Source organism: Schistocerca cancellata, chromosome 2 (assembly GCF_023864275.1).
Source record: "Schistocerca cancellata isolate TAMUIC-IGC-003103 chromosome 2, iqSchCanc2.1, whole genome shotgun sequence".
In the NCBI taxonomy this organism is placed as follows: domain Eukaryota; kingdom Metazoa; phylum Arthropoda; class Insecta; order Orthoptera; family Acrididae; genus Schistocerca; species Schistocerca cancellata.
Genome location: NC_064627.1, coordinates 742,934,583 through 742,943,880, shown reverse-complemented (window position 1 = coordinate 742,943,880; position 9,298 = coordinate 742,934,583). Strand labels below are relative to the sequence as shown.

At 43.9% G+C, this 9,298-nt stretch overlaps 1 pseudogene; it reads right to left on the bottom strand.

Annotated features, from left to right (window-relative positions):
* Window positions 1–7,952: 7,952 nt before the first annotated feature.
* Window positions 7,953–8,070, bottom strand: LOC126164228 (5S ribosomal RNA; annotated as a pseudogene).
* Between the last annotated feature and the right edge of the window lie 1,228 nt (window positions 8,071–9,298).

The following is a 9,298-nucleotide window of genomic DNA, read 5'->3' as shown; positions in this document are numbered from 1 at the left end:
GCTCCTGGGGTATCGGCGAGGACCATTCGCAACCGTCTCCATGAAGCTGGGCTACGGTCCCGCACACCGTTAGGCCGTCTTCCGCTCACGCCCCAACATCGTGCAGCCCGCCTCCAGTGGTGTCGCGACAGGCGTGAATGGAGGGACCAATGGAGACGTGTCGTCTTCAGCGATGAGAGTCGCTTCTGCCTTGGTGCCAATGATGGTCGTATGCGTGTTTGGCGCCGTGCAGGTGAGCGCCACAATCAGGACTGCATACGACCGAGGCACACAGGGCCAACACCCGGCATCATGGTGTGGGGAGCGATCTCCTACACTGGCCGTACACCACTGGTGATCGTCGAGGGGACACTGAATAGTGCACGGTACATCCAAACCGTCATCGAACCCATCGTTCTACCATTCCTAGACCGGCAAGGGAACTTCCTGTTCCAACAGGACAATGCACGTCCGCATGTATCCCGTGCCACCCAACGTGCTCTGGAAGGTGTAAGTCAACTACCCTGGCCAGCAAGATCTCCGGATCTGTCCCCCATTGAGCATGTTTGGGACTGGATGAAGCGTCGTCTCACGCGGTCTGCACGTCCAGCACGAACGCTGGTCCAACTGAGGCGCCAGGTGGATATGGCATGGCAAGCCGTTCCACAGGACTACATCCAGCATCTCTACGATCGTCTCCATGGGAGAATAGCAGCCTGCATTGCTGCGAAAGGTGGATATACACTGTACTAGTGCCGACATTATGCATGCTCTGTTGCCTGTGTCTATGTGCCTGTGGTTCTGTCAGTGTGATCATGTGATGTATCTGACCCCAGGAATGTGTCAATAAAGTTTCCCCTTCCTGGGACAATGAATTCACGGTGTTCTTATTTCAATTTCCAGGAGTGTAAAGTGACACAGCTGCCCCTAATGGTTAGAGGACGCAGCTGCCGCGATTAGCTGTCAGACTAGACAGGTCCTCAACGCCCCCAATAGGCCTCTCGTTCTGGGGTGGAAAACACTTTTGTTTAGTGTCACGTAGGACGCTACAGGTGGGGCTGAGGAAGAACTGGTCGTTTTGCGCTGGACTATTTAACATCAACTCGACGCCTGTAATAAGGCAACTATTAAAAAAAGGAAAAATAACATTCCTTTCCACGAAGATAGACAAAGTTCATTTTAATTTAGTTTTATGAGTAAAATCGGTAAATTAAAAACTCACCCCATCTGCGAAGACCTTTACATGAAAACTCGAAAAAAATAGAGGAAGCTGATATTTCCACTCCTGTATACCGATGTCGGTGATGTAACAGATTCGAAATCATCCTTATAATATACAAAGTTAACTAAGGTGTTTCTTATGTCTAGAGAACCAGCAATCGTGTCCTCCAACCGTCTTTCACCTGCTAGATGCACTCAACACACACCACAACCGATCTTCTCTCAATCAAATAAAGATGGGAAACGTGAAGAAGCAGTCAATCGGCCAATTTACATGGGAGGGAATAATGGTCCAGCGTAAACACATGTCCATATTGTATCTTCTTAAATTTCCACGCGATCACGGAAGCTGTCCAACACATATTAAGTATTAGTCCGCTATTCGGCCGTCTACAGAATGACATGGTTAAGTCAACTACATTCCTGCATCTGAACAGACCTCTCCATTCGGACGGCTCCTGCCATTAGCGGGAAACGTGAATCATTCCCGTCAAAGGCCACCACCGCCGCCGTGCCAACACACATATACAGAATCTACCTACGAAATCGGTCACATATATATTTGATCACTATACTTACAGTTAAATGGTACGATTACGGTCTCAGTTGAACGGGATATTCAACAATGAGCGAAGTATCGGAAGTACACCCTGCAGACTGCTGTGGCTATGGAAATAGATATATCTGTACTATTCTTTTGACTTTACATACTTTTCCCTTTGCTATTAAGGTATTTCACGTCAAATCCATACCTCCCTTACGACTGTCCATAGTCATTTCCTTTGCACATGTTGGAACACAAACACATACTTCATAAGCCTGGTGCTGACTTCGTCAATAGCTGATTGCTGGCAATACGAAATAAACTGACCAAAAATCCACGATGGGTGGACATGTCTCATAAGTTTTCTTGCAAGAGGTACCACTGTGTCCTAGAAAGAGACGCGTAATCTTCTTACAAACCGCCAGATGTTAAAAATCACAACCATATTACCATCAGAAGCGGTCTTGGTTCTACAGGTGCATACAAGTATCGATGTTAAAAGTTATACTCGTTTTATAAATCTACATATGACATTACCTCTGAATGAAGTGGCTTTTTCCAGACAAATACCATGACACGGAATATAGACGGAGTGTTTAGTACCAGACTAAAATGCTTAGTAAAATTACCGAATTTTGAAAGTGATTCGGCTAAGGAGCGTGGTCTGAAACCGGTATTTACAACTCCCTCACACTGCCGCCACTAGATATTTCTCCAGTTTTTGTAACGCATTCTGTTTTGATGTCATGTCAGAGGTTCGGTGATATATTGACTGGCCTATAGGGAATGGTTGATTGAGAGGGGTCACAAACAGTAGTAGATGATGTGCTGATTGATCTCATAAGAAATGTACACTAGCTTTTCAGATCTCTAGTGCTACTCTTTCAGTAGAAATGCTGTCCAGGATTTGGAATCAAGTCTTTCCATTCAACCACATACCTGTGTTGGATCCTATGGAGAAGTCCTTTAATGATTACAGCCACTAGTGAATCATATTTCTGGCGCTCTCATATCTCGAAACGAGTCACTTTTCCCGAACCTATCTGCTACAGTAAAATTCCAACGTGGTTTTAGGTAGTTGCTATGCACCTTGCAACTGCCCCTCAGACTCTGCGCTACAATCCTGCGTATGTGATCATTCCAATGTCTGAGTAGAAGTCAGAGAAAGCTATATCTACCACCTTCTGCACCCCATGTAGAAACAGGCTAAGCTCAGTTACTGCAAGAGGAATGTGTTTTGACCATTCAATGGAAACGGGAACTGGGAGAAGGACGAGGGTTTTGCTACTGCACTGTGGTTCGTCCCAAAACTACATGCATGTACTACAGATCCGCATCCCTCAGGACCCATTCACGTCTATCATCCCAACATGCTATCTCCGTTGTTCTGTACCATCCAACAGAGAAAAATTACGAACTATAAAAGCTCCACTAACTTCATCCGATAGAGAACTCGATAAGATTTTTACCGCATCTCTATCCCCCCGTATATCGAAAACAAATACCACATGTGTGCCAGTATCGAGCACATGTGACGATCCTAGATCCACTGCACAGACCAGTTTAAAGTTTCATCACCTGTACTACAGGAGGATGATCGTATCCCACAGACTATACTGCAAGTTGCAAGAGACGCTCCCTGTGACCCAGTGTCGTTGTTTGAAACATTGCTTTCTCTGTTGTAACACACTTTGTATACCGCCATACATTTTGTTTTTTCCCACCACGACTTCGATGTCTGTGTCAGGTTCTAAACTGACGTTAACACGTTCTGATCCATTGCTTCTCGCCGAAAACTAGACGTCGCACGGTATAAATCATGTTGCTACTGCTTCTATCATAACATACCACACAAATACACTTGATGATTTTAAATAAAATACAATTACGACATAAGGAAACTGGAAGAGTCTGGTGGCATTTTGGGGCAGTCTCCAATGTGCTGTCTGAAGGTGATTAACGACCTCTACATTTAAGCTCATCTGTCACAGTGATGGAATAGCTGAAGGCTCTGCGTTCCATTTCAACTGATTCCTCATACTGCAATCATGTACGTGATCACTGTTTCGATGCTAGCCATCCCCAAAAGGTGTTGCCTCTCCACCAAAACTCTTTCTCCATCTCAAACAAGCGCTGTTAGTCAATCATTATGTCGTAACCAACAGTGTACCAATGGATTAATGGTGTGGAAAAGACACCCTCGATCTACTGTAACAATAAGCAACACAGTTGATAGTGCGAACAATTTCAGCAATTTTAGTAATTTCAACACCGACCAATGATGCGACAGCATGTGTCCCAATTTCCATATAATCGCTAAACCGTCCCTTCTCTACTTTGCGAGTGTCATTGCAAATGTGGATAGATGACTGTGCAGTACATCCATTCATTGTTAATTCTCGAACATATACATCATCAAAGTATACCAGAAAGCACTCTACATATTTCTAGCACCTCGAGCATAGTGCGTATTTTACGATCTATCTCTGTGCAGATGGGAGGCACAGAGTGTTCTCGCAGTCTTAATTTAAAATTAGAGACTGACAGTCCTACATAGCACTATCTTTGACCAATCCACCCTGCAGTATCGTTACCGATATAATCTGCAGCTGACCAGAATTAGACCGCTACATTCCGTGTCTCGTGAATGAATGCAACTTGCCGAGTCCTCGCCCATTCAAGTGCACAAGATTTCTCCAGAGGCACCCATGTCCAGCACGGTAGCACCCCTTATCGGTGTATAGTAGTAGATTTGAAAGTGCTGTGATGTAATGGCAGACGGTTAAGAAGAACAAGAAACAAGCGGTTTTTTAATGCATGATGGAGCTCCAGATGGATGGAGTTCGAAGCATTATATGTAAATCAACTACACTATCAATTTTACAGTATTGTTCTAGTGTAAGGGATCAGTACCAGGAGGGTATTGTTAAGTGGGAACATAAACACACACACTCCTAAGGCTACACGGTTCTTCACTTAAAGCAGGCTCTAATGTTAGATTGCTTCAGTTTCCAACCTATCAGTCATGTGAAATGCAGTGCTGTTATCATTCTGTTGTAAGAAATGTATCTCCTGCACATGACATACATCCTTCCTGCAAGTTTCTCTACGATAAACTATGGTAAAATGAAAAAACCACTTCCTTAAAATATCGATTCTGTGTGATACGTATACAATGTGGCTTTCCAGAGATGTATAGCATCCACTGTTCACATCTGGTCATGGCTCAGAAATTATACTATGCTCGCATTAGTCCTATATGAAATGATCGTTAGTCATGGAGAATATCTCTTACAAGACAACAGATAAACGCATAGCAACGGTGTCTGATGTGAAATTACACGATATGCCACCACTACCTCTGTAATCAGGACATCTATCAAGCAGACGTATATATGGGAATTGCTCACAAATATCTATCGTTAACTTAGAATAATGTTAGTTATGAAACTGAAGTCTCCATTTTATACCCAAGGTGCGACAAGTGAATGGAGTACATTGCATAAATCTTCGTTCACTTGGACGAATGTGTCGAAACAGGATGGTCACGTTTCATCGCACATGACATGAGGCGGAGAGGCTTGCTGTTAACGATCGCAAGTAGACAGTGTTCTAAGTCAAGCACAGAACACATGGTTGTATACGAGTCGAATGCAGGCTATGTCACGTGACTGATGCATCCTGACAGAACAGAAGAAAAAATGGTCAAATGACCTGGGCCAACATCTCCCTCCCTCTCTAGAATGCATCAACAGCCTGCCATTAAGTCATACCTCGTTACAGCTCCATCTCAATCAATCACCCCGTCCACTCTTTGTTATCCTTTAATGCAGATACATGTAAGTTCAGAGGCAGATGGTTCTCTGTTTTCCTTAAAAGCTTCAAATACAGTAGTCTACTCGCTTGTATCATTGTTACCTCAACAGACATACAGTAGAATGCTGCCTCAATGGGAGAAAAAGTAACTGTTTCCCTGGTTCCCTTCGCTTCTGTGTCGACGTTTTCTTGGATTCCTCTAGCTTATACCTGCCCTAATGTACAAGAATTGTTATGTGCCAACCAGAAGACACATAATTACTTCCTCAATTTCATCGCATTTCAGCGTATTTTCTCTCAATTTAGACGTATTTTCCATCATTTTTCGCAATTCTATCTATTTTTTATGTCATTTCTACCTATGCGATCACGACGTAACCTCTCGTTCCCTGTTCTAAAACTGCTTGTAAATGTAGTACGGCTGCCAACACCTAGCGCAAATTCACTATGTTTCCGATCTGGAGGCGTAGTATAGCACTGTACTCGATTGCAGCCAGTCGCCTCCACCCAGATATTCCACATTTGCAGCATGTTTGCTACTTTCTGTGTGTTTGTGTATGTACAGCCTCCTGTAGCGGTAATACCATACTAAGCCACTAATGCTGTAGGTAGATAATAAATTTAAAAAAAAGTCTACAAATGTAAACAAATCCGTACAAATTTATACAAGTTTAAACAAATTATATTAGAACTGAATGACATAATGAGCAATCTCTAGTGGGGCAATCTCTAGTGGGGGTAACACGATACTAACTCCCCTCAGCTGCAGGAGTAAGCTCTTAGAGCAAAATTCCCTCCAAAATTCGAAGTTCCCGCCCATTTTCCAAGAGGATGATGCGCCCTCATGCAAAAAGTCGGAAAGGGGCGATGGGGAACTTCTGGGTGGTCCGTAGGATCACATAATTCAATTTCCCACCAAAATTCAAACTTCCTGCTAGGGAGGCTGGGTGGGGGGGGGGGGGGGGCGGGGCATGGAACTTTCCTGCCAAAAGCCGCCAAATTGGATAAGGGTTCTCGCATCATCAGTTGACGTCACTACCACCATCTTGGATTAAGTCACATGCTGTTGCCAAGTCTACAGGCCGCCATCTTGGGTGACATCATCACCGCCATCTTGAATACATCTGGCAACAATGGAGAGTAGGGCAAAACGGAGTTTGTCCTTCTACTCATGGGGATCAACGAAGGTTAAACGTATGGCACTGGAAACTGAAAGTAGAAGAACATAGCCCTCAAAAAATATTTCCTTGTCTTGTAGATCGCAAATTTGCTGCATGTCTTTGCTCCAAATTCACGTTTTTCAGAGCAATGACACATTCGCATGCTTGGAAGTTACTTCACAATGCCACAGTAGTATAACTTATTAAAGGAGGAGAAGGAGGAGATTAGTGTTTAATGTCCTGTCGATATCAAAGTCATTAGACACAAATAAAAAGCTCGGATTATGGAAGGATGGAGACGGAAAGAGGCCATGCCCTTTCGAGGGAACCATCCTGGCATTTGGCTTAAGTGACTTACGGATATCAAGGAAAACCTAAATCTGGATGGCCTGGAAGCGGATTTGAACTGTCGTTCCCCTTATGCTTCGTTAAAAGAAAAACGATCAAAAACAGAGAAAAACCTATAAATAGCAGTAGCTACCCCTTCTTTTACATAAAAAGTACCCTTACATTTATTACTTCGAGGTCTTATGTGAAGCTCTTTGCAGCTATCGAATGTAAATTATTAAGATGCCTGTGAAATGTGTGCAGAGAATCCATGGTAATTTTGAACGGAATGTGTCTGTACTAGCCATGTAATGACATTCAAAATATTCAGAAGGCTTACAGACAAAGCTTACACCACATCACATTCACATAAATTTTGGATATAATGTATGTTGCACACAAAAACTCTGTTCCGCACATCTGAGTGCCCGCTCTATGGATATTCCTAACAGTAGGAAGGTAATGAGTATTCTAGAACAGTTTCCATGCCGTCTACGTCTGCGTAATGAGGGCCAGGGATGACCTGACATCATCACTTTTACCAGTGACGTTATTGGTCTTACCAGTGACATCATCAAGACACCCCTATCTCCAACCAATTTATTAAAATTATATGTAAAAATAAAGACCAGTTACATTATTTCTGCGATATTTGCGTAAAATTGCGTACACATACTTACCTCTGGAGTAATATTAAACTAAACACCTCTCGAACAGGCCATGAAGGCCCAATGGTGCCGACCGACCGCCGTGTCATCCTCTGCCCATAGTTGTCATTGGATGCGGATATGGAGGGGCATGTGGTCAGCACACCGCTCTCCCAGCCTTATGTTAAAGACCGAAGCCGCTACTTCTCAATCAAGTATCTCCTCAGTTTGCCTCACAAGGGATGAGTGCACCCCGCCTGCCAACAGCGCTCGGCAGATCGGATAGTCACCCATCCAAGTGCTAGCCCAGCCCGACAGCGCTTAACTTCGGTGATCTAACGGGAACCGGTGTTACCACTGCGGCAAGGCCGTTGGCGGAGTAATATTAAACTCGTGTCTAAAATTGACTCCAATGTGAAAGACAGGCATTATTTACGTAAAGATGAGTACAATACAAGGGGTGTTCACTAATTAATTCAACACTTTTTTCTCGGTCAGTTTCGGTTGAAAGAAATGTCGAATATTTCCGTTTCAGTCCCTATAGTTACACGAAGTTCTGATAGGTGGCGGTGCTATATGTAGCCATCAAAATGGCATCTGCGACTGACGTGCTTTCCAAGCAGAGAGCTGTAGTTTGTCTTGGCTGAAAACCAGAGCATCGCAGATATCCACAGGCGCTTGCAATATGTGTACAGAGACGCGGCAGTGAATAAAAATAGTCTACTGTGAGTCGTTGGGTGAGGCGTCTCATAACACCGAAAATGCAGGTACAATACCTTCTGCACCATTCAAAAATCTTTTGCCGTTTAATATCCATTGATAACTTGTACTGTACCTCTGATTCTGAATATCTAAGCTTTATTAAAGGAACTATACTTAATATGTAATGGGTGTAATAGTGTATTTATCTCTGACTGTATATAGTTGATTGTATTTATAATGTAGATATTGTAAATTGTTGGGTAGAAGCCAAGCGTACTTTAATTTAATGTATCGACAGTAACGACGAAATGGCGGTATTTGTGCCGTTGTTTACCTTTGCGTAAGGAGAGTTTCTGCCGCGCTGCGAGCAGAGAGGAAACAGAGCAGTTTGAGTCATGAAAGAGGGAGAAAGTATGCGATGTGCAGCTATGATCGCGCCAGTGTAGGCGCACCTAATTCGTTAATCCGCGAGTATTGAGAGCACAGTCGGAGAGGACAGCCGGAGGAAGCTGCAATTCTAACTATGGTCTGTCCCATAATTATCCGTGGCTCTGGAGACGATTCGTGGTTCTCAACCAGCTGTAGCAGCACCAAAAAAACGGCTCAGCATTGTCGGCAGCTACATTCCTCGCCGTGCGCATAGGTACAACATCATAAGACTGTTAACTAACATTGTACAGGCATTTCTTTCACAAAGTTTAATTTTCTTGATCAGTAAACACTTCCGGGCTAAGTTGCCGTGGTCGATCTGTAGAACTTCTTCTCCCTGACGTTTCGTTCTCAACTACGGAGAACATCTTCGGAGGTGAGTCGACGACTGGCTGCTAGGAGCTGGGGCCGCTGCTTATATGGAGATCGTAGAGGGCGTCACCGCACGTCACGTGGCGTCGATGTGTAGCTAT